At 39.0% G+C, this 23,817-nt stretch overlaps 1 long non-coding RNA gene across 1 annotated transcript; it reads right to left on the bottom strand.

Moving 5' to 3' along the window:
- Positions 7,233-17,347, bottom strand: LOC110259466. Its single transcript, XR_002341883.1, has 3 exons — positions 17,227-17,347; positions 10,470-10,578; positions 7,233-8,494 (listed from the first exon to the last, which is right to left on the bottom strand). It is a non-coding gene; the product is annotated as an uncharacterized LOC110259466 (long non-coding RNA).

Raw genomic sequence — 23,817 nt, 5'->3', positions numbered from 1 at the left:
GGACCCACAAGAAAATCCCTCTAGGCTCTCTAAGCGGCCCCGCGCCGATATTTCTTGGGGAATGGCTCCCTCTGCTGACTCGCCAGGGAGGCCCCGGGAGACGCAAGGACCGCAAGTTAAACCCACGAAAAGGCTTTTCTCCAGCTGGCTGCTAGCAGGACATGAATTCTGGAATCTCCTTACTTCTCTGGCAAATCCACCCTCCTCTTTCTTACTAAGAAATTACCGTGAGTGCGAACGACCCAAGAAGATACATACTTCTTTTTCGTGGAAAGTTTGTTTTGTTTTGTTTTGTTTTAATGTTAAGCTGAATTCTAAACTCCCTTCCCCACAAAAGGCTTATACTTCACAGTAACACCAGATGACCCATTCCTTCCAGGTCTCCGTTCCTTACGTTAACACGAACTGGTTATTTTTAGAGAGACCTCAAACGCATATGTGTCGGAGTCAGTAACAGCACTTGGCAAACAGTCTATGCTCAAACTTACGCTTGAATGAAATGAATGAACATATGTGTTGAAATTCCCTCGCCAGCCTCCTTGGTCACCCCTGGAAACAGAGGGGAAGACCGTTTCTGTTTGTTTGTTTACCAGACACCCTGGCCCCTTCCTCTAGTTAACAGTACCTTCGTTTTTCTTTGGGGGACCACCCCTGCCACGCTCAGTGTTGTCTGGATGGGAAGGTCAGTCAGGACGATCCAGCTTTTCCCTTTCCAAGAGTAGGCACCTTATCTAAGCTAGACTTTCTCTGCCAGGAATCCTAACTTCCATCAGAGCAGCCCAAGGAAGAATAAATCTAGAGCTGACTGATCTGTATGACAGTGTTCTAGAGATTGGCCATGAGGTCATGACATTTATAAAAAACGCTACCCTGCTTTATGCTTTATGAAACCTGGTTGCTCCACTTCCTTTGATTTTTTAATCAACTTTACTGAGACATGATTTACATTCAATATATTGCACGCATATTAAGGATACAGTCTCATGAGTTTTGAATAATGTATACACCCATGTCACCACCACCACAATCAAGCTATGGACAGTTACATTTCCAGAAAGTTCCGTTGCACCTTTGAAGTCAGTTCCCCATGTCACTTCCTTCCTGGCCCACTGAGCTGCTTTTTGTAGCTACAGGTTAGATTTGTCTTTCCTAGAGTTTCTACAGTGGAATCCTATAGTATGTACTCTTTCATGTCTGACTTTTTACTCAGCATGTTTCTGAGATTCATCGAAGATGTCGTTTGTATAAGTAGTTTGCTCTCTCTTTATTGGTGAGTATTATTCCATTGTATGGATATACTACAATTTGCCCATTCACCAGATGTTTATGTTGTTTCCAGTCTAGGCTCATAATGAATAAAGCAGCTAGGAACTTTCTTGTAAAAAGCACTTTTTTGGATATATGTTGTTATTTCTCTTATCTCACAGGAGTGGAATTACTGGGTTGTACAGTGTGTGTTTAAATGTATAATAGAGGTTAACTGTTTTCCAAAGTGAATGCATCACTTTACATTCCCACCAGCAATGTATGAGAGTCGCTCCACATTTTTTATAAATACTAGGTATCATCTGTCTTTTTTATTTGAGCCATTTCATTGGGCATATCATAGTATCTCATTATGGTTTTAATTTGTATTTCCTTAAAGACTAATAATAGTGATCATCAAATGTTTTCATTTGCAAGCATTTTCTCCCATTCTGTGGGTTGTCTATTTATTATACATTCCATCTGTTCCTTGATGAAGTGTCCAAAGTTTTTTGCCCCATTTTAGCCAGATCTTTTTTTTTTAATTACTCAGTGAATTTTATTACACTTAGAGTTATACAATAATCATCACAACCAAATTTTATAGCATTTCCATCCCAAACCCTCAGTGCATGCCCCCACCCTGCCAACCTGTCTCATTTGGAAACCAAAAGTTTTTCAAAGTCTGTGAGTCAGTATCTGTTCTGCAAAGAAGTTCATTGTGTCCTTTCTTTAGATTCCACATGTAAGTGATAACATTTGATGTTGGTGTCTCATTGTCTGACTGACTTCACTTGGCATGATAATTTCTAGGTCCATCCATATTGCTGCACATGCCGTTATTTCTTTCCTTTTAATGGCTGACTAATATTCCATTGTGTATATGTACCACTTCTTCTTTGTCCACTCCTCTGTCGATGGACATTTAGGTTGTTTCCATGTCTTGGCCATTGAAAACAGTGCTTCAATGAACATCAGAGTACATGTGTCTTTGCGAGTCATGGTTTTCTCTGGAGAGATGCCCAGGAGTGGAATTGCTGGATCAAATGGTAGTTCTATTTTTAGTTTTCTGAGGACTCTCCATACTGTTTTCCACAGTGGCTTGCACCAATTTACATTCCCACCAACAGTGTACTAGGGTTCCTTTTTCTCCACACCCTCCCCAGCACTTATTGTTTGTAGACTTTTTGATGATGGCCATTCTGGCTGGTGTAAGGTGGTAGCTCATAGTGGTTTTGATTTGCATTTCTCTAATAATTAGTGATGTTGAACATGTTTTTTGGACATCTGTATGTCTTCTTTGGGGAACTGTTTAGATCTTCTGCCCATTTTTTGATAGGCTTGTTTGTTTTTTTGGTATGGAGTTGCAGAAGGTGTTTATAAATTTTGGAGATGAATCCCTTGTCAGTCATTTCATTTGCAAACATTTTCTCCCATTCTGTGGATTGTCTTTTTATTTTGTTTAGGGTTTCCTTTGCAGTGCATAAACGTTTAAGTTTAATTAAGTCCCATTTGTTTATTTTTGTTTTTATTGTCATTACTCTAAGAAGTGGATCTGAGAAGATGTTGCTGTCGTTTATGTTGGAGAGTGTTTGGCCTATGTTTTCCTCTAAGAGTTTTATAGTATCTGGTCTTATATCTAGGTCTTTAATCCATTTTGAGTTTATTTTTGTGTAAGGTGTTAGGAAGTGTTCTAATTTCATTCTTTTACATGTTAGCCAGATTATTTGTGTCATTATTGGGTTGTAAGAATTCTTTATATATTTTGAATATCAAGTCTTCGTCAAATATATGAATAGCAAATACGCTTTCAGTTTGTCTCGTCTTTTTAAAATTTTTTTTATTAAAGTACAGTTGATTTACAATGTTGTGCCAATTTCTGCTTTATAGCAAAGTGACCCAGTCACACATATATACACATTTTCAAACACTTTTTAGATTTTTTTAAAATGATTTTTATTTTTTCCATTATAGTTGGTTTACAGTGTTTTGTCAATTTCTACTGTACAGCAAAGTGTCACACATTACACATGTATACCTTCCTTTACCCATATTATCTTCCATCAGGTTCTATTCCAAGAGACAGGATATAGTTCCTTGTGCTATACAGTAGGACCTCATTGCTGATCCATTCTAAATGTAATAGTTTGGCTCTACTAACCCCGAATTCCCAGTTCATCCCATTCCTCCCCACCCCCTCTTAGGCAACCACAAGTTTTTCTATGTCTGTGAGTCTGTTTCTGTTTTATAGATAGGTTCTTTTGTGCCATATTTTAGATTCCACATATAAGTGACATCATATGATATTTGTCTTTCTCTTTCTGACTTACTTCACTTAGTGTGAGAATCTCTAGTTCCATCCATGTTGCTGCAAATGGCATTATTTTGTTCTTTTTTATGGCTGAATAGCATTCCATTGTGTATATATGCACCACATCTTAATCCATTCATCTGTTGATGGACATTTAGGTTGTTTTCATGTCTTGGCTATTGTGAATAGTGCTGCCATGAACATACGGGTGTATGTATCTTTTTGAATTGTGAATTGTAGTTTTGTCTGGTTATATGCCCAGGAGTGGGAATTCTTTGTCTTTTAATTTCCCAACGTCTTTCAAACAGAAGTTTGGGTTTTTTTTTTATTTTATTTTAACGAAGTCTAATTTATCAATTTTTTTCTTTCATGGTTGCGCTTTTCACGTTCTATCTCAGAGATCTTTGTTTACGCCAAGGTCATGAAGATTTTCTCCCATGATTTCTTCCAGAAGTTTATAGTTTTAGCTGTATGTTTAGGTCTGTGATCCATTTGGAGTTAATTTTTGTGTATGGCTTGAAATAAGGGCTGAAGTTCATTATTTGTCACATAGATATCCATTTGTTCCAGCACCATTTGTTGATAGGATTTTTTTTAGTGATAATGAAAGATAATATTGACTATATTAAATATTAAAACATTACCAAGGTTATCCATCGAATAACTTTGACATTTTTACTAAAAATCAATTGGTTATATGAGAATGGGTCTATTTCTGAACCTACTATTCCTTTCATTTGATCTATATTTCTATTCTTTTGCCAATATCATGTAGTATTTATTACTGTAGTTTATAATAATACTTCGATTTGGGTATAACAAATTTTCCAACTTTCTTTTTTTTCCAAAATTTGTTTCGCTTTCATAAATTTAAGGGTTTTTTTAATCTTTCATAGGAATTTCAGAATTAGCTTATCACTGTTTCAAAAGCTCACTTTAATTGACAGTGTCTTGAATATATTGATAACTTCAAGGAGAAGGGACATGTGAATTGAATCTTCCAATATATACACATGCTGCATCTCTCTACTAATTTAGGTCATTTTTTGGTGGCCTGAGCCCAAGGCATGTGGATGGTCCAGAGCCAGGGATCAGATGTGCACCACAGCAGCAACCTGAGCCACAGCAGTGACAACACCAGATCCTTAACCCACTGAGCCACCAGAGGACTCCTAGTTTAGATTATTTTTAATAGCTCTCAGCAACAGTTTCTATAGTTTTCAGCATGCCAATTTTTTGTATATTTTTAGAAATTTATTCTTAAGTACTTTTTAGTTTTTTATACTATTGTCAACAGAATTATTTTTGAATTATAGTTTTTAATTGTTTGTTGCTAATATGGATAAATTCAAATTTTATACAAGAGCTTCATATTTTGCAACCTAACTAAATTTACTTATTACTTCTAGCAGGTTTTTTTAAGTGTCTTAGGATTTCTTCATGCAAATAAATACACGTTTGCTTATTTTTCTTTCTTGCTGTATTGCTCTAGATAGGCTGTCCAGCACAATGTTGAATAAAATGTTAATGTTGTGAAAAGTTAATATCTTTGCCTTGTTTTCCATCTTAGAGTAAAAAATAGACAGTCTTTCACTAGGAAGTAGCACATTAGCAATACATTTTTCATAAACACTCTTTATTGGTTGAAAAAGTTCCTTCACTAAAAAATTTTTACTACAAATGACTGGTGAATTTTGTCAAATGATTTTCTGTATCAATCGAAATGATTGCATGGTTTTTTGCATTTTGTTTATTGATTGAATTGATGGTTAAAACTGCCTGGCATCCCTGGGTTAAAGCCCGCTTGCCAATGTGTATATAGATTTTAGGTACTATTGGATTGGATTTGCTAAAATTTTGCTCAGCAAAATTGAATATAGATACTATCTATATTCAGGAAGAACAGTGGTCTAAATTTTCATTTTCTTGTGACTCTCTTTTTAGCAAGAGGTTCATTACTTCTTAGATCTATTCAACGGAACTTGTAGCCCCATGCTGGCATGGCAGCAGAAGTCCTGCAGCCCTCCCCATAAAGATGGTGTCCTGAAGGTCTTTGGCTTACATCATTACTCCAAAGCCTCCTGCCCAATTTCTTTTTCAGTTCTACAGTCATGGTTTGCCTGCTTCTCGCACCCTCAGCAAATCCCTGCACTGCTTGCCCGTGAACTGGAGAGTATATACTGAGCTGCTGCTCCCTCTCCAGGCCCCCTATGTGTCTCATCTGTGGTCCAGAGGGTTCCCATAGAGCTACTGCTCTCCCTGCATGCCCATACTACCTGTTACAAATTACTGGTGTTTTGCCTGCACTGCAGAGATAGCTTTCTTCTTTTTCTTCTTCTCTTTTTCTTTTTTTTTTTTTTCTTCTTCTTCTTTTATTGCTGAGGTGTAGCATATAGAAGTTCTGGGGCTAGGGGACAAATCGAGCTGCACCACAGGCATGGCAATGCCATATCCAAGCTGGATCTGTGACCTACACCACAACTTATGGCAACACCAAATGCTTAACCCACTAAGCAAGGCCAGGGATCAAAACCGCAGACACTATGTCGGGTTCTTAACCCACTGAACCACAATGGGAACTCCCAGAGGGTAGTTTTTGATAGCTTGGACAGGGCAGAACAGCTCTAGCCTAGGAAACCCAGGAAACTTCTGTGCCCTCCAGTGGACTGAACTATATCTTTTCCAATGAGGTCTGAACACCTTCCAATTTTTGTCCTTTTGTAAGCACTTTCTCAGCCCTAGAATACCATAGGGAACTGTCATATCTTATAGTCACTTTTTACCAGAATTTATAATTCTTTATATGAAATCCCTCGTTTAATCCACTGTAGTTTCTATCCTGATGAGACCAGATGGATACATTTCAATAAGGTGTGACCTGCCTGTGGTTGCTAGTGAATGTCCACAGATGTTCACTGAAGACTTATTCACTCTCCACTCTGTTGATCAGTCTCCCAAAGTCTCTGGGAATGGTTCATCTTACAGCTTCTTGATTGGTGTGTGCTTAGTCTTAAACAGTTTCATTCTATCCATTGTGGCTTATTATTCAGCAATAGAAGGATCCTATACAAATTTCTGGAGGTTTTTCCTTGGGTAATTCTCTCCTCTTTGGCACACTGCCCTCCAAATTCCAGCCACCTCAGCCTCTCTGAATTCCAATGCATGTCTCCTGTGCTCATCTGTGCGGTGGTCCAGGAAGTACCTCTAGTCAGAAAGCCAGAGTGATTCTAGGGTTCACCTCATGTACTTCCTTTGTCTTGGGGACTACAATCTTGTTGCCCAATGTCTGAAAAGGGCTGTTGCAATTTCAGTTGTTTAGGGCGGGATCCTAAGTCCAATCTAGCTAATCCTTTACGGGCAGAAAAAGAAGTTATTTTCCTTTGATTTTAGGAGCGACTCTTTGAATAGATTCTTTCATGTTCTGGTTATGTTTTTATTTTCCTTGAGTTAGATAGACGTGGTTTTTGTTGTTTTCCTTTTTATTTTATTATTACAGCTAAACCTGTAGCATATGAAATTTCCCAGGCCAGGGGTCGAAACTGAGCTGCCGCTGAGGCCTATGCCACAGCCACAGCAACACAGGATCTGCACGGCATCTGAGACCCACACCACAGCTTGCAGCAACAGCAGATCTTTAACCCACTGAGTGGGGCCAAGAATTGAACTTACATCCTCATGGAGAGTGGTCAGGTTCTTAACCTGCTGAGCCACAATGGGAACTCCAAGTATGACTTTTAAAAATATTACTTACATAATTAGTTGGGACTTTCATGGTAATTTTACATAACTATTCATTTAGTCCCATGAAATTCCATTTTTTCTACATGCAGTCTATTTTAGAACTTGTTGGGATCCTAAAGGAGCTAATTCTCGCCCTAGTATATTAGCTGGCTAGCTCAAAATCAAGCCACAGTGCTCTTGAGCAAATACTTATTAACATGTGAGAGCAGGTAAAAGTTAAAGGCATATTCTAACAGGGACTTTATTCTCTATTTATATTTATTCATATGCTGTAGTACAGTCATTCAACCACTCATAAATACAACTCTATTATATTACATCAGCCCACATTCTTCATCTGATCCACAAGGATTTCATGGGATATTTTCTTCAATTACCTTATAAATCCAGATGTACCCTAATTCCTTCAATTTACCTGTCTGAAACTATTTCCAATAAAGAAAACGAAGCCTGCCAAGCAGGTCTAGCTCTTATCTTAGCAAACAAGTTTGGCTTCTTATTGCCATGACTTCCTCTCTGTGGTCATGTCTTTAAATCTATGATTTAAAAGCATGCTTTGTGACAGTAGACTAGTGTTCACAGAATGTACCTCCCAGTGGCTGCCAGGAGGAGTCTCAATGGAGTTCTGGTAGCTTCTGCATCCCTTTGATGTGTTTTTGAGCCCTGACTGACACTTTCCTGTCTGCTCACTGTCCCCCATCCAGCTTGCCACTCAATACTCTGGATGAGGCCAAAGAAGAAGTGGGTCTCTTTGATGGCCTCCTGCTCAGCTGGGGGACCAGGCACTGGCTCTCATGCTCTCACTTTCCCTCAAGGGAGGAATCACAGGCTCCCCTGGCAGTGAGCTGTGCCACACTGAGGGAGGGGCGACATGGATGAAGTCAAACAGTTTCTCGTGTCTTTTCCAGTGAGTCCAATCTTGGGTATTTTTTTTCCTCCAATGGTGTACTGGATTTCCCCAAAGGCTTGCACATCTGTGGGTGATTAAGTCAATATTCTCCAGGGAATCTTGGACCTGGACTGAGAGGGGCTGAATTAGATCACGGGCTACTTTAGGATCCACAGCCTGGAGCAAGGTCTGTATGCCTATTACCTGATGCACAGGTGAGTGAGACCTCTCCCAGATCCTTTGGCATATGATGCTGGATTCCATAGCTCCCGAAAAGTTACTTTTGTCCATGGACTGCTGCCAGATTGCTGTTGGGGGGTGGAAATATGACAAAGAGCCTCTTACCAGGCCATCTGGCTTGTCATTCTCCCCCAATTTTTCTTCATCATGACCCGCAGTAAGAAGCACATTTCTCATCATGACCAAATTCATATCTTCATAGGTATATGACTGGATCAAGTTTCACCAAACAATACTTACTGGATGTTACATCCTCTGATATTTTCTATTCTGGTGCTCCTCAAACATCCAGGTACCATGTTAAACAGGTAGGGGTTTTGTTAATATGTGATTCTGATTCTGTATCTGGGGTGGGGCCTACATTTAAAAAAACTCCTAAGTGGATGCATGTGTCTCTCAAACTGCTCCTTGAGTAGCTAAGTTATATTTCATTTTATTGAAGTTGCTAAGTTACTCTTCTTACTTTCAAACATATCTGGACTGGCAATTTGTAAAAACACTACTGGTAGATTTCCTGGTGTAACACTATGCTTGGAGAAGCTCTTGAACCGACAACATGCCTATCTAGGGTATTCTTGTAAAAATCTACTTATGAGATGGTATCATGCTTGGAAGTGTTTCAATGGGAAACAGGCTTCCTCTTTCATATACCAAGGCCAAAAAATGATAGACGTGAAGAGATTGTTATTCTCCTGACCTTGCTTTTTAAAATTGTAACATTTGACACAATAAATAAATGTACTCCAATTTGGAATAAATAAACCTAAGCATTTTGCACAACAAGGACTCTCATAACTATGTGAGAAGAAAGTTACAGAGGTAACCAAAAGTGACCATGCCAACGAAATAAGTTTCAGGGAAGAAAAAAATTTCCTGTGATGTGACCTCCTTTTGTCTACAAATTCAGTCTCTACTATGTCAGTCAAGGTCCTGGTTTCCAAGTAAGAAATGTCAACTCTGACTAAATTAATAAAAACAAAACTGAAGGAGGCTAGTGAGGGACTCCAAAGGAGATGAGAAACTGTGGGACTAAAGTTAACTATAAGAAGGAACTCCTCTAGAGGGTTTCAAAGGTTCAGAGCAAAACCAGCCTGGTTGTGCTGTCTCTATTGAGATGAATGAACTTGAACCATGTCTTTCCTTAGTTGTCATACCATGCTCTCAAGATCAAAGTCACAGGAGAGAGCCTCCATAGGCTGAACTTGGATTTCGCATTCCCTCTTAGCAGACCTGAGACAACATGATGTATTTCACCCTTCAAACTTTCGTAGGGGAGCAGGTGCCTGATACATCATCGTCTTAGGGCACAGAAAAGTAGGGAGGGAAAATGTCCTGAAAGTAACCAGAGTGCCAATGGGAAGAGCAAACAGGCACTAAGCCATTAATAAGCTACATGACCGAGCACTGTGCATCGGCAAGGACCCTTACTGCAAGTGTTGCAGGATGGTGAATGAGGTTTTCCTGTTGTTTGGGGATCATGGCTATAGTCTCAGAGCCAAAGAGAACAGATGCTAATTGATCTACGTTTTATAGAATGTATGCAGACACAACCTTCACAGAACATTCTAAGAAGTAAACAAAACCACCTCTGACTGTGCCATCAAGTACTTCTACATACCTCCCCACCCCACAAACACAATCTCTATCCCTTTACCCCATAGGAAAAAAAATGAAAGAATTCCAGAAGAATTGGCAGTCTTCCTGCTATACAGAAGCTGTCACTACTCCCCATTTTAGAGGGAAGAGGAATATTTCTTCCCTCCCTATGGCAAGTTAAATTAAGACGTAGGGGAAGGCAAGGAAGACAATCATGAGATGACTAGTGCTGACCAGAGGTAGAAACTGGTATCACTACCCCTATGCAGACTTCTACTTATGGAGGGCAAGCAGATATCTCTGAATATAAGAACAGGAAGAAAGGAATTGTAAGGAAACAAGAGTGCACAGCTTCTATTCCTACTGCTTGATGAGGCAAAAATGCCTGGGTTTTCTTAGGGCCAAACGGACACCACTGGAATACCTGGGCTTAAGCATAATGCCCACCTATGGACCGCACATGAGCAGCATCCAGATGTCTTCTCCATCCAGTATGGACCACAGCAGCTCAGCAAGAGATGTCAGTCTCCCTATTCCTGCTCCAGGACCCAGCACTCTAGAAGAGATGGGAAAGATGGAAAAGATGAAGAGAAGGAAGTAGACAAGAGGGACAGAAGCATAGCACACTAAATCCCCGGGGTGGGACCATGTGCACCACTGGTCAAGCCCGGGCTTGGGGGGAGGGGAAGAGTGTAAAACTGGGTGTGAGATTCAAGCTGTACAGTGGATTACACTATCCTTGATATTTAAGAAGCTGAAAGTATGTGGAATGCTACAGGAGCTACCCAAGATGTTGTGACGGGACAGAAAACAGGTCTCCATCAAAGCACACCTGAAGACACTGTTGGAGAAATAAAATAAAGGGGCTTTGTGTTAGTATTCCACTGAGTTCAGACTCTCCAATAAACTGGTTACAGAGCAAAAGAAACTGAGTAGTTTAAGCAGAAAAGGAATTTTTTGAGGAGGTACTGGGTACTTGGTGAGATGCCAGGAAGGATGGAGGACTAGCTTGGGGAAGGTACACAGTGAGGTTCTGCACCTACGGCTGAAATCACTCCTTGAACTTGCCTGGGGAAGCCCTACCCCGCCACAGGATCTGGGATGGTGGAGGTCTGACCTAGACACTGCTTCCAGCCCTAGACAGTGACTGAGGCCACCACTGCAACAAGTGTTGCTGCCTCCCTGAGCTGCCAGAAAGAATTCTCCTTTGTCCCAGTTCCCAAATCAGAGTCCAAAGCAAAGCCATCCCATTAGCTGAGCCAAGGCCCCGTGGCAAAGGAGTTGAAGAAAATAGGTATTTCTCCCTCGTGCTTCTGTCCTAAAAGAAAGGTAATTCCTTCTATCAAGTCCCATAAGCAGGATTGCTATTAGCTTCTACAGGGCTTTGTGCAAATGAAGAAAATGCAAGCCTCTGGTTGACAAAATTAGTCTTCCATTGGTCCACTGCTTACAGACCACAGTCAGGGCTTAAGGGGCAAAGCATACCTAGATTTTAGCCTGACCTGCCCTCTCTGCTTGGACACTACACAAGCTGCACAACTGTTTGCAGTCATCCTGTTCATCAGGGGAGCAGTTCTCAAATACAGCAAGGGAATGCAGCTGAGATGACAGGGATATAGAGGAAGATATCCAGCTTAGGGAGAAATAGCGTTAACAGAATGAGCACACAGCTTGATGAAGCCCAGTAAAGAAATGCCGTCATGGAAGCCAGACAAATGAATAAAAGCTAAAAAAAAACAAAAACAAACAAACAAAAAAAAACAACGGACTTTTCTGAGTAATCACTTCAGGTGAAGCTGAACCACCATCACTAGAAGAGCCTCTCTTCTTGTACTATGTGTGGAATTTGACCTCCGGTGAATGGAGGCACCAAGTTGTATGGATCCAGGGTAGGCATATCTGAATCATCAGGCAGATTTGCTTGGCACTGCTGAAAGTTTAAATCAGTACACTGTGTTAAGATTTACATAAACTCAAAAATAAAAAAAAAAAAGAGGCGTTCCCATCGTGGCTCAGTGGTCAATGAACCTGACTAGCATCCATGAGGATGTGGGTTCAACCCCTGGTCTCGCTCAGTGGGTTAAGGCATTGCCATGAGCTGTGGTGTAGGTCGCAGACATGGTTCAGATCCTAAGTTGCTGTGGCTGTGGTGTAGGCCAGTGACTACATCTCCGACTGGATCCCTAGCCTGGGAACCTCCATATGCTGCGGGTGTGGCCCTAAAAAAAACAAAAAAAGATTTACATAAACTCCTCTTCTGGCTAATGAAGTAATTTTCTCCTGCTTAACAAAAAAAGGAAATTTATGAAAATGTTTATATATTTTCATGTTAAAATGAATAATCGTTTGTTCACAATTGCTGTAGTAATTCAGTCAAGCATTTGTGAAAGAAAAGGTGCATAGTAGTTTAATAGTTAATAATTACATAAACACTCTTTTTTTCCCAAGCACACGTTAGGAAATTATAAGTAAACACTAGTAAGTTATTCCCAGTTCTATTCTGAAAATAGAAGTAGTAAACAAGCAAATTGATCAGATCATTCCATTTCAACTAGTTGGAGGAAGAGAAAGTAGATTCGATGTAGTGAAATGGTTAGGCCATAATACCCTCTTGCATGGGATCAATTGTATTGTGCAGGGCTTCTGGGTTGGTTAATTTTACAGAGGCTGTGTCTAGATTTTCTTCCTACAGTGGAATAGTGGATTGAAAGGCTATTTGGAGGTAACTGAAGACAAATATGGAAAGAGAGAGAGAGGTATTTGACACAGAGTATCGACAACTCTTTCAAATTGTGCTCTAAACTTCAGCAGAAAAATGAGACAGTAATTGTTTAGGAATGCAGGATCAAAGCAGGTTTTTCTGAGGTGGAAAGAATTACTACGTTTTCTGTATCTTGTTGGGAATGACCCAGTGGAAAGCCAGTGTGAGTGGGAAAATGGCCCACTGTCACTCTAACACTATTTCTGAGAGTTCCCGGCTCTTTGCGCCACCATTCATGGCCAAAATGCCTTCGTCTTGCAAAACTAAAAGTCTAAATCCATTAGACACTAACTCCCATTCCCCTCTGCCCGCAGGCCCTGGCAACTACCATTCTGCTTTCTACCTGTATGAACAGGACTACTCTAGACACCTCACACAATTGGAATCATGCAGTATTTGTCTTTTCGTGACTGGCTTATTTCACGTAGCACAAATGTCTTCAAGGTTTATCTGCATTATAGGGTGTGCCTGAATGCCCTTCCTCTTAAGGCTGAAGCATATTGCATGGTATGTATAGACCACATTTTGTTAACCATTCATCTACGGATGGACACTAGGTTACTCTCACCTTTTGCTCTTGTAAATAATGAACATGGATTTACAAATAGCTCTTAGAGACCTTGCTTTCAAGTCGGAAGGATAAATAACCCAAAGCAGAAATGTTGGGTCATTTGGTGGTCCTATTTTTAACTTTTCTAAAAACGACCATACTGTTTTCCATGTGGCTGCACCACTTTATGTTCCCACCAACAGTGCACAGGATTCCGGTTTCTTCACATCCTGCCAATGCTTGTTAGTTCTCTCTTTTTTATTTATTTATTTATTTTTTTTTTTTTTTAATTTTTTTGTCTTTTGTCTTTTTGTTGTTGTTGTTGTTGTTGTTGCTATTTCTTGGGCTGCTCACGCGGCATATGGAGGTTCCCAGGCTAGGGGTTGAATCGGAGCTGCAGCCACCGGCCTACGCCAGAGCCACAGCAACGCGGGATCCGAGCCGCGTCTGCAACCTACACCACAGCTCACGGCAACACCGGATCATTAACCCGCTGAGCAAGGGCAGGGACCGAACCCGCAACCTCATGGTTCCTAGTCGGATTCGTTAACCACTGCGCCACAACGGGAACTCCAGTTCTCTCTTTTTAAAGTAGTAGGCATCCTAATAGGTGAGAGGTGATATCTTAGTGTGGTTTTGACTTGCATTTCCCTAACAAGTGGTTATATAGAGCATCTTGTCATGTTGTTGGTCGTTCATAGATCTTCTTTGGAGAAATGTCTATTCAAGTCCTTTTTTTTTCTTTTTTCTTTTTTTTTTTTTTTGCATTTTAGGGCCACATCTACAGCATATGGTGGTTCCCAGACTAGGGGTCAAGTTGGAGTTGTAGCTGCCAGCCTATGCCACAGCCACAGCAGTGCAAGATCCAAGCCACATCTGTGACCTACACCGCACCTCATGGCAACGCTGGATCCTTAACCCACTGAGCGAGGCCAGGAATCAAACCCGCAACATCATGGATCCTGGTCAGGCTCATTAACCGCTGAGCCACAAAGGGAACACCTTTTACCCATTTTTAAGTGGAGTCGTTTATAAGTTTTGGGAGTTCTTTATACATATTCTGCTGTCCTCTTCCTACTGTCCTCACCCTACTCTGGACACATTGGTCTCCTTCTTTTCCTCAAACCCCAGCCATGTTTCCCTGTTAGAGCCCTTGTCCTTCCCTCTGCCTGGAATGTGTAGCTTGCTCCCTCATCTCCCCATGACTAACTCAAACTGTGCCTTCTCAGCAAGCCTTCCTATCAGAGATTATAACTCACCCCTGCTCCCAAGCACACCTAATCCCATTTAAAATGCTCTGCTTTTTTTTCTTTTACAGTACTTTCACCTTCTAATAGCCTATATAATTTACTTATATTTTACATATAAGTATAACTTACATTCAAATATAAGCTTCTCAAGGGCGGGCATCTTTGTCAATTTTGTTTACTGAAGATCTCAAGCACCAAGTGGAGCACTTAGACACAGTAATTTCCCAAAAATAATGAATATATTTTAAGCAAAAATTTTACAACTCAGCAGAGGATTTTTATTTTCCACTTGGAAATTATCTTCTCTAACTATGAAATTATTTTACGATCAGAAGCTTCTGAACATGAATTTCCTTAATTCGTTTAATAAATTTGCCCAAACCAGAGAGTTACACAACTACGTCTCTCAGTAGATTCAGTCTTATCATTCAGATTATAATAATTATCTCACTCTTGCTATAAAAGTAAAGAAAGGGAGAAAGAGATGCAGATAAAGAATTAATTAATCAAGGCTTTAACTTTTCTGAAAAGCCAGGGAATTCTTATCAGCCTGCTTTGTTATTGACCTAACATTACTCTCTGGAATATTAATATTGCGCCCTAAGATTTAGAGCCTTATATGGCCATGATGTCTTCACACAAGTGAAGACCAAGTGGCCTGAAAGAGTCTTTCTTTACACTGCTTGTGCATTAACTCACTTAGGAGCCCTCACATTCGGGAATACCATTCACATTAAAACAGAAGATTGCTTTCCTAAAATGCAGTGTCTTGCAGCCTGTTTCATAATTCACTAAGGTGACAGTTATGTTTACACAGCACACTGGGATAAACAAGAGAATTGGAGCCCTTGGCAAGCTTCTCTGGTTACCCAGCCCCATTCAGTCATCCCTAGAGCTGGTTGACCCACCTGTGGAAAAGCTCTTGCTATATGAGACGGTATCACTGGGAGTTAACTCTTACCAGTTGGTGGGTGAAACCAATTCTGTATGGCAAACATAGTTTATAACTTCAAACTGTTTTCTTCATCAAATATTCTAACAAACATATATTTATCTACACAGTCTACTTTTAAAATTTGAAGTCAATAAACCTTTGATTTTTTTAAAATAAGAATTTGAATATTATAGGAAAGCTTCTCACTCCTTCTGTTGGGTTTGTCTACTGATAGGCAGCCCACTTGAAAACCTTTTCTATCTCTCTTATATTGTAGAGGCTGGAGACATTTTCTATCTCTCTTTGTTCTCTGATACCCTGGCCAGCAAATTTCTGGATGCATTTTTAGGCTCTATCTTGCATGATACTTGAAAAGCAGCAGGGAGGCTGAAGTCATTTTTTCTTCACTTTCTGGCAACAATAGAAGGCATAGCATGAACCTTCCAAATGTGTTTCTGGAGTGGCTTCTCTCTCCTCTGTCATTTCACCCATCTCGAAGCTTAAAAGTACAGGGAGATGGACAGGAGTTTCACACATGTTTCTAACTCTGCCAACAGAGGCTCTCTAACGTTCTGTGCTTGTGCACCTGAAAGCTAGTGGTAGTCTTCTGCCTTACCTCCTGCAGCCTCTGTAAAGGTTCTGTAAGCACCTGATTTCTTGTATTAAAGCCTCTGCCTGAAACACCTACTGTGCTTTTTATGTTCTTGTCTGAGCTGACTGAAACATTCTTAGGAAACGGACATAGAAACTCCACTTTTTGATAGAAGACATATAATAAACATAACTTTAACTCTCATTTTATAGTAACAGATATGTGAATACTCTCTAAACTTTTTTTCCTATCTAGTAATAGGACGAAATGACTAGCATTAGGCTTATCTGCTCACCTCTCAAATGACTCCCATTTCCTACCAAATGACCAACAAGTACTACAGTTTCTGATCCACTTATTTTTCAACCAAGAGTAAATTTTAAAATATCAGGTTTATAATGTTCTGTTTCTGTGTCACCCAAAATACATGACCAGAAAATGAAAGGAAAATAGATCTCCCTAAATGAAAATAAAGGACTCTTTATAGAAGGAAAAAAAAAAAAAAAAAGGCAAATCAATTGAGAGAAGCAAACAGGAAATATTCACTACCAACCACACAAATACCTAAAAATAATAAAAGTCATTGTTTTCTTGTACATTATACCAAAACAAATTTCAAACAGATAAAAAATTATATTAAAAGACATAACCCATTAAAATTCTATAAGATAATCCCAGTAACTATTTTTAAAGGCTTAAGAAAATATTTTTTATATATCACAGCAAAGGCAAAAAAAAATTAAAAATAGGTTTTAAAAAATATTTTCATTTTAGAAGCTTTAAAATATATCAAAATTAAAAACATGGTACTTGCCACCTAGATTTAACGATTGTTTAAATTGTGCCAACTTGCTTCATATTTCTCTATATTATTACATCATAATAAAGTAAATGAAAATATTGAGATATTTCTTTTCTAAATGCTTCAGCACAGATCTCCAAAAAATTGGAATATACTCCAAAAAAACTATAGTACCTTTATCACACCTAATAAAATCGACCCTAATTCCATAATATCATCTAACATCTAGTCCATTATCAAATTCCCTCATTGAAACAAATAAGAAATTAACTGTTTCTGTTCAGCCCAAGATCAAACACTATATTTAATTGTTACCTCTCTGAAGTCTTTTGAAATCTTGAACAGCATTCTCAACTCCCACTTTACTGGCTATAGTTATCAAGTTATATCCATGATCCATATGAAAAAAATCTCAGAAACAGTGCAGTTATTCTGAAGTCTTTATCTGCAAGATACATACATAAGGATTAAGAGTAAGAGTTCACATTTTCTGAAATAGCTCACCCTGTACATTTACTTTTCTTTCAAATTGCTTATAGCATGTTGTGACTTAGACCAAACCAGAGCAATGAGATTCAATATCGTGACTTTTATTCCAACCTAGAAAGATTTCTTTTTCCATGGGATTGAAGCTGGAAAGATTGAAGTTGGAGTTCCTGAGAGCCTGCCTTATAGTGAGTACAAAAGAGCAAAGCAGAACTGAGACATATATCCACTTGGCTCCTGGATCCAACCATGCCTGCAGCAGATGATGTTGAATGAGAAGGATCATGTCTATACTTTTCAGTTTAATGAGCCAATAAATTCCTTGTTTTTCCTAAGCCAATCTGAATTGCGCTTCTTTCTGCCTTTGGACCCGAAAGAGTGCTGTCAAAAAATGTAGCAACAAAGTAGATTCTTAAATATCTCTGATCCAGTTTCTACATCTAGAGATAATAATGCTTTCCTCTTAGGCCTGTCATGAGGACTAAATGAAAGAGTATGATCTGCATGTGAGAGACACTGAGTATGCTGGTTCCCTTTTTGAATTTCCCACAGCAGCTATATTTTTTAATTGAAGTATAGTTGATTTATAATGTTTCAGGTGTACAGCAAAGTCATTCAGATATATACCCACATATACATACATGCATACATATATATACACACATATATATGCTTTTTCAGATTCTTTTCCATTATAGGTTATTGTAAGATATTGAATATAGTTCCTGGTGCCGTAAATAGGGCCTTGTTATTTATTTTCTATATAGTAGTGTGTATCTGTTAATCCCAAATTCCTAATTTATCCCTCTTCCCTTTCCCTTTTGGTAACCATAAGTTTGTTTTCTATGCCTGTGACTCTATTTGTTTTGTAAAGAAATTCATTTGTATCATTTTTTTAGACTTCACATATAAGTGATATCATATTATATTTATCTTTGATCTACCTTCACTTAGTATGACAATCTCCAGATTCATCCATGTTGCTGCAATGGCATTATTTCATCTTTTTTATGGCTAATGTTCCATTGTGTGTGTGTGTGTGTGTGTGTATATGTATATATGCCACATCTTTTTATCCATTCACCTATTGATGGACATTTAGGTTGCTTCCATGTCTTGGCCTTTATAAATAGTGCAGTAATGAACACTGGGGTGCATGTATCTTTTTGAGTTAGAGTTTTTATCTTTTCCAGATATATGCTCAGGAGTGGGAATGCTGGATTATACCGTAGCTCTATTTTTAGTTTTTGTTCTCCATAGTGACTGTACCAGTTTACATTCCCACCAACAGGGTAGGAGGGCTCCCTTTTCCCTGGAACCTGTACTGATATGACACCCTTCAGTTTTCACACACTGTTTTCCTTTTCTATTGCTCATTTAAAAGTTCTCCATTTAAATCCATACGTAATATGAGGTCATCTGAACCTAAATTTAAAATGGAGAAGGGAATTTAATACAATTGGCAATGTAACGTTCCCCATCTAGTTTCATAAGCGAATCAGTTGAAGGAGTAAGAATATTTGTCTTCAGGCATAGAGACCTAAGATGATGGCTGTGAATTTTTATTGCTCTTCACACAGTCTATACCTTTTTGATTTCTGTCATCAGTGTAATAGGGATTTAATCTTATTCAGGTTCTGGTCACATGGTGCAGTTTCTTCTGCCTTCTTAAATGTAACCATGTGTGGAATCTCCACTATTGGCACCAAAGATTTACTCGTTTTATGATCATACTGGATTTAAGTTAAGTAGCTTCACAATCAGACAGAATATCATTATTTAATCATTTACAGGATTACCTAGGCTAAAAATCAACACAGTAAAATACAGTAAGTATGTTTATGGCCATATAAATCCCTGCATTAATAAAAGTGATCTGATTATACAATTCAAATCCATTTTCAGGAAAATATCCCTGGCACAGAGGATTAGAAATATGTTTAAGCTAAATTTAAAATTCAGGAAAATCAATCCTACAGCTTACTTTCCATTATTTTCTCCCTTTAACTAAGCTTTTAAGCTGAATAAATTAAGGTCTCCAAGACCTTTAAGAAGTTCAGTCTATATTAGTGTGCGATGACTTATTATAAAATGCAGTTGTAAAATCATTGTCAAGTTACCCCTAATACCTGTATAGTCATAAATGGAAATCTCTAGCAAAAGAATCAATGTCTTGCTTACCTATTAGTTTTAGCTCCTTATCTATAATTGCTCATCTCCCCCTTGAGAATCTCCCTCCCTTCCCCAAAATCCCATCCCTGTCCCTGAAGCACTGCATCACAGTCATGAAAACATACCCCAATCTGTTAGGCAAAACGACACTTTCTATTGTCTAATGGTTTATCTAAAATAATCCCTTACACCTTTAAGATTTTCTTTCATTGCTTTAAAAAGCTTATCATACCATGTTTCAAACTCTTTCAAAGTTAAGAAAAGCAATGCAATATACCTTTAAAGGTAGACAATACCCAGTACCACATATATTTCTTAAAGTAGTAGAATTTTCATTGTTGCTCCTTTTTTTTTTTTTTTTGCATGGCCCTTACATTGTTGTTTGTAACAACTATTATAAGAATTTGCCCCACTCCACAACCACTTTATCTCTATTTTCACCCCATCAGCATCATGACCATATGTGGCACAACAAAACTTCAAAGTATTGACCCCAAATTGTCCTCATCTTTATCAAGATCCTTCTTCTTAGTCCAGGCAGTTTGGCTTGGAAACTCAACCTAGGAAAGGAAAGAGCTGGAGCATAAAAGCATGAAAAACAAAAATATCCAAAAAGATGTATGACAGAGGTTTTCTTAGACTCAATTTTAGAATTCTCTGGACAGAGAAGAGAGAACAGAAAGCAGAGAAGGAGAAGGTGAGCTAAGCCCTATGTCCTGTACTCTTCAAAAGTCCTATAGATAATGAACTGATCCTGGACAGGTATACAATCTTTGAATAAAAGACTTTCAGCCTGGGGAGTTCCCTTTGTGGCTCAGCAGTTAAGGAACCGGACTAGGATCCATGAGGATGCAGGTTCAATCCCTGCCCTTGCTCAGTGGGTTAAGGATCTGTGGTTTTTTTTGTTCTTTTTTTGTGTTTTTTTTTTTTTTTTTTTTGGTCTTTTTGCCTTTTTAGGGCTGCACCCGTGGCATGGGAGGTTCCCAGGGCAGGGGTCTAATCGGAGCTGTAGCCGCCGGCCTACGCCAGAGCCACAGCAACACCAGATCCAGGCAGTGTCTGCAACCTACACCACAGCTCACTGCAACACCGGATCTCTCAGTGGGTTAAGGATCTGGCATTGCTGTGAGCTGTGGTGTAGGTCACGGACATGGCTCAGATCTGGTGTTGCTGTGGCTGTGGTGTAGGCCAGCAGCTGGAGCTCCGAGTAGACTCCTAGCCTGGAAACTTCCATATGCTGCAAATGTGGCCCTGAAAGAAAAAAAAAAAAAAAATTTGCGGCCTGGTTTCTGTCTAGACAACAAAGAGAAAGCAAATCCCCACAGAAGGCTGATGTTTACTTTAGTTGTCTGCTGGATACTACAGCCTGGTTCCCACCCTTCTGAGCTCTCTTGTATTCCAGGTGCTAGAGGTCTGGAAACTACACTTCTTCATCTCCCTTGCCAGGCAGGTTTCAGTTCAGGACCTGCCAATGAGAAGGACTTGCATAAGGCTAAAGTTAAATGCTTGGACAACTGGACAGGCACATGCAAGAGAGTAAATTTGGATCCTACATATACCATATACAAAAATTACCTCAAAATGGATCTAAGACCTAAATCCATGAAGTAAAACTACAAGACTTTGAGAAGAATACATAGGGGTAAATCTTCATGATGTCTGATTTTGCAGTGGATTCTTAAATATGATACCAAAAGTACAGGCAGCAAAAGAAAAACAAAACAGATAAATTGGACCTTTTCAAAATAAAAAATCTCCATGTACCCAAGGACATTATCAAAAAAGTGAAAAGACAGCCAATGATATGAAAGAAAATATGTATAAATCATATATATATGATAAGGAACTTGTATCTAGAATATATTAAGAACTATTACAACTCAATAATAAAAGACAGATTATCCAATTAAAGAATGGGCAAAGGATCTGAACAGACATTTTTCCAAAAATATATATATATACAAATGGCAATAATCACAAGAAAAGATGTCAACATCATTAGCCATCAGGGAAATGCAAGCAGAACCACAATGGGATACCATTTCATACCCCCTAGGAAAGCTATAATCTGAAAGCAGTAACAAGTGTTGAAGAAACTGGACCCCTACCACTACTAATGGGAATGTAAAATGTACAGCCACTTTGGAATTCAGTTTAGAAGTTCCAAAAGGTTAAACTTGGCAGTTCCCCTGTGGCCCAACAGGTTAAGGATACAGCTTTGCCACAGCTGTAGGGCAGGATGCAAATGCAACAAGGGTTCAGTTCCTGGCAGGGGTACTTCCACATGCTGCAGGTGCAGCCAAAAAAAAAAAAAAGAAAGGTTAAACTTAGGGTTACCACAGGACCCAGCAATTCCACTCCTAAGCATATATCCAACATATACACATCTACACAAAAACTCATATACAAATGTTCACATCATCCTTATTTATAATAGCAGCCTTATTTATAACAGCCAAAAAGTAGAACCATCCCAAACGCCCACTGACTGATGAATGGATAAATAAAATGTGGTATACAATGTGGAAATAAATATAATATGGTAATAAATAAAATGTGGTATATTCATACAATGAGCTATTATTGAGCAACAAAAGCAAAGTACTGTCACATGCTACAACATGAAGGCACTGTGAAAATGTCACGCTAAGTGAAAGAATCTAATCACAAAAGGCAGCATATTTTAAGCTTCCCTTTATATGAAATGCCCAGAATAGGCAAATCTATAGAGACAATAAGTCAGTTAATTTTTATCTAGGACTGGGAGGTGGATGGGAGGTTGAGGGGTGATATCTAAAGAGAAATTATTTCTTTGGGGGGTAATAAATATGTTCCCAGATTGACTAAGACGATGGATGCACAACTGAATATAGCAGAGCCACTGAATTATACATTTTAAATGGTTGAATTGCACAGTATATAAATTGCACTGGGAACTCTGTCTAGTCACTTATGATGGAACACTTAATGTGAGAAAAAAGAAGGTATACATGTGTGTGTAACTGGGTCACCATGCTGTACAGTAGAAAAAGTATATAAATAAATGATAAAAATAAATAAATAAAATAATGAAAAAAGAAAGTAAATAAATTGTTATTTTAGTAGCTCTGTTTAAAAAAACATTAATGGGAAGAAGGAAGTCAGAGCCACATCTTCTGGCCTTGACTGTGGCAGCAGTGAGCTCCTACAGCATCTGCACTGTCTCTGCAGGGGCATAGAGCACAGGCTCAGAGCAGTTCAGGGTTAGACAGGTGCAGTCTCCTACAGGGGCTATAGCAGCTTCCTTGCGTTCCTAAACACTGACTAACATCAACTTCCCCTTCCTGTTTCTCTTTCATCTCTTCCAATGATTTTACAGCCTAATTCCCTGGGTTAAATCTTGCTCTGCTTAAAATTCTTAGAGTGACTTGTTTTCCTAACTAAATCCTGCCTGAAATTATTGCCTAGAGAACATCTGTTCCTCTGGTTCTTTTCCTAACAAATTCTCTATTTCATTCAATTCCTCACCCGTTCCCCACATGGACAAATGTCAGAGGAGACAGAGAGTCCCCCCTCAGCTTCAGGGTTCAGCTTGATTTTGGTCTAAGAGTAATCCCATTCTTTTTACTGAAACGTGGTTTAGAAATAGGCCTGTGGTGCAGTAAAAACGAACCTAATTAGTATCCATGAGGACGTGGGTACCACCCCTGGCCTCACTCAGTGGATCAAGGATCCAGCATTGCCGTGAGCTATAGTGTAGGTTGCAGATACAGCTCGGATGCTGCATTGCTGTGGCTGTGGCATAGGCCAGCAGCTGTAGCTTCAATTCAACTCCTGGCCTGGGAACTTCCATGTGCCACAAGTGCAACCCTAAAAAACTAAAAAAAAAAAAAGAGAGAGAGAAAGAAATAAAAGAAAGAGAAAGGAAGGAAGGAAGGAAGGAAGGAAGGAAGAAAGGAAGGAAGGAAGGAAGGAAGGAAGGAAGGAAGGAAGGAAGAAAGAAAGAAAGAAAGAAAGGAAGAAAGAAAGAAAGAAAGAAAGAAAGAAAGAAAGAAAGAAAGAAAGAAAGAAAGAAAGAAAGAAAGAAAGAAAAAGAGAAAAAAAAAATAGGCCTGTTATGCCAATAAGAGATAAAGAGAGGCCTGCCAGAAACTTCTAGGAATGTTCTTCTTCATTCTTAAAGAAGCATGACAAACCAATTAGATATAAAAGAGAAAGCCCTGATTTGTGCAGGCAGCTATCATCTAACCAAGGGAACATCCTGCCTTA

Source organism: Sus scrofa, chromosome 2, assembly GCF_000003025.6.
Source record: "Sus scrofa isolate TJ Tabasco breed Duroc chromosome 2, Sscrofa11.1, whole genome shotgun sequence".
In the NCBI taxonomy this organism is placed as follows: Eukaryota; Metazoa; Chordata; class Mammalia; order Artiodactyla; family Suidae; genus Sus; species Sus scrofa.
Note: the sequence above shows the minus strand (reverse complement) of the source record. Positions and strands in the feature narration are given on the sequence as shown.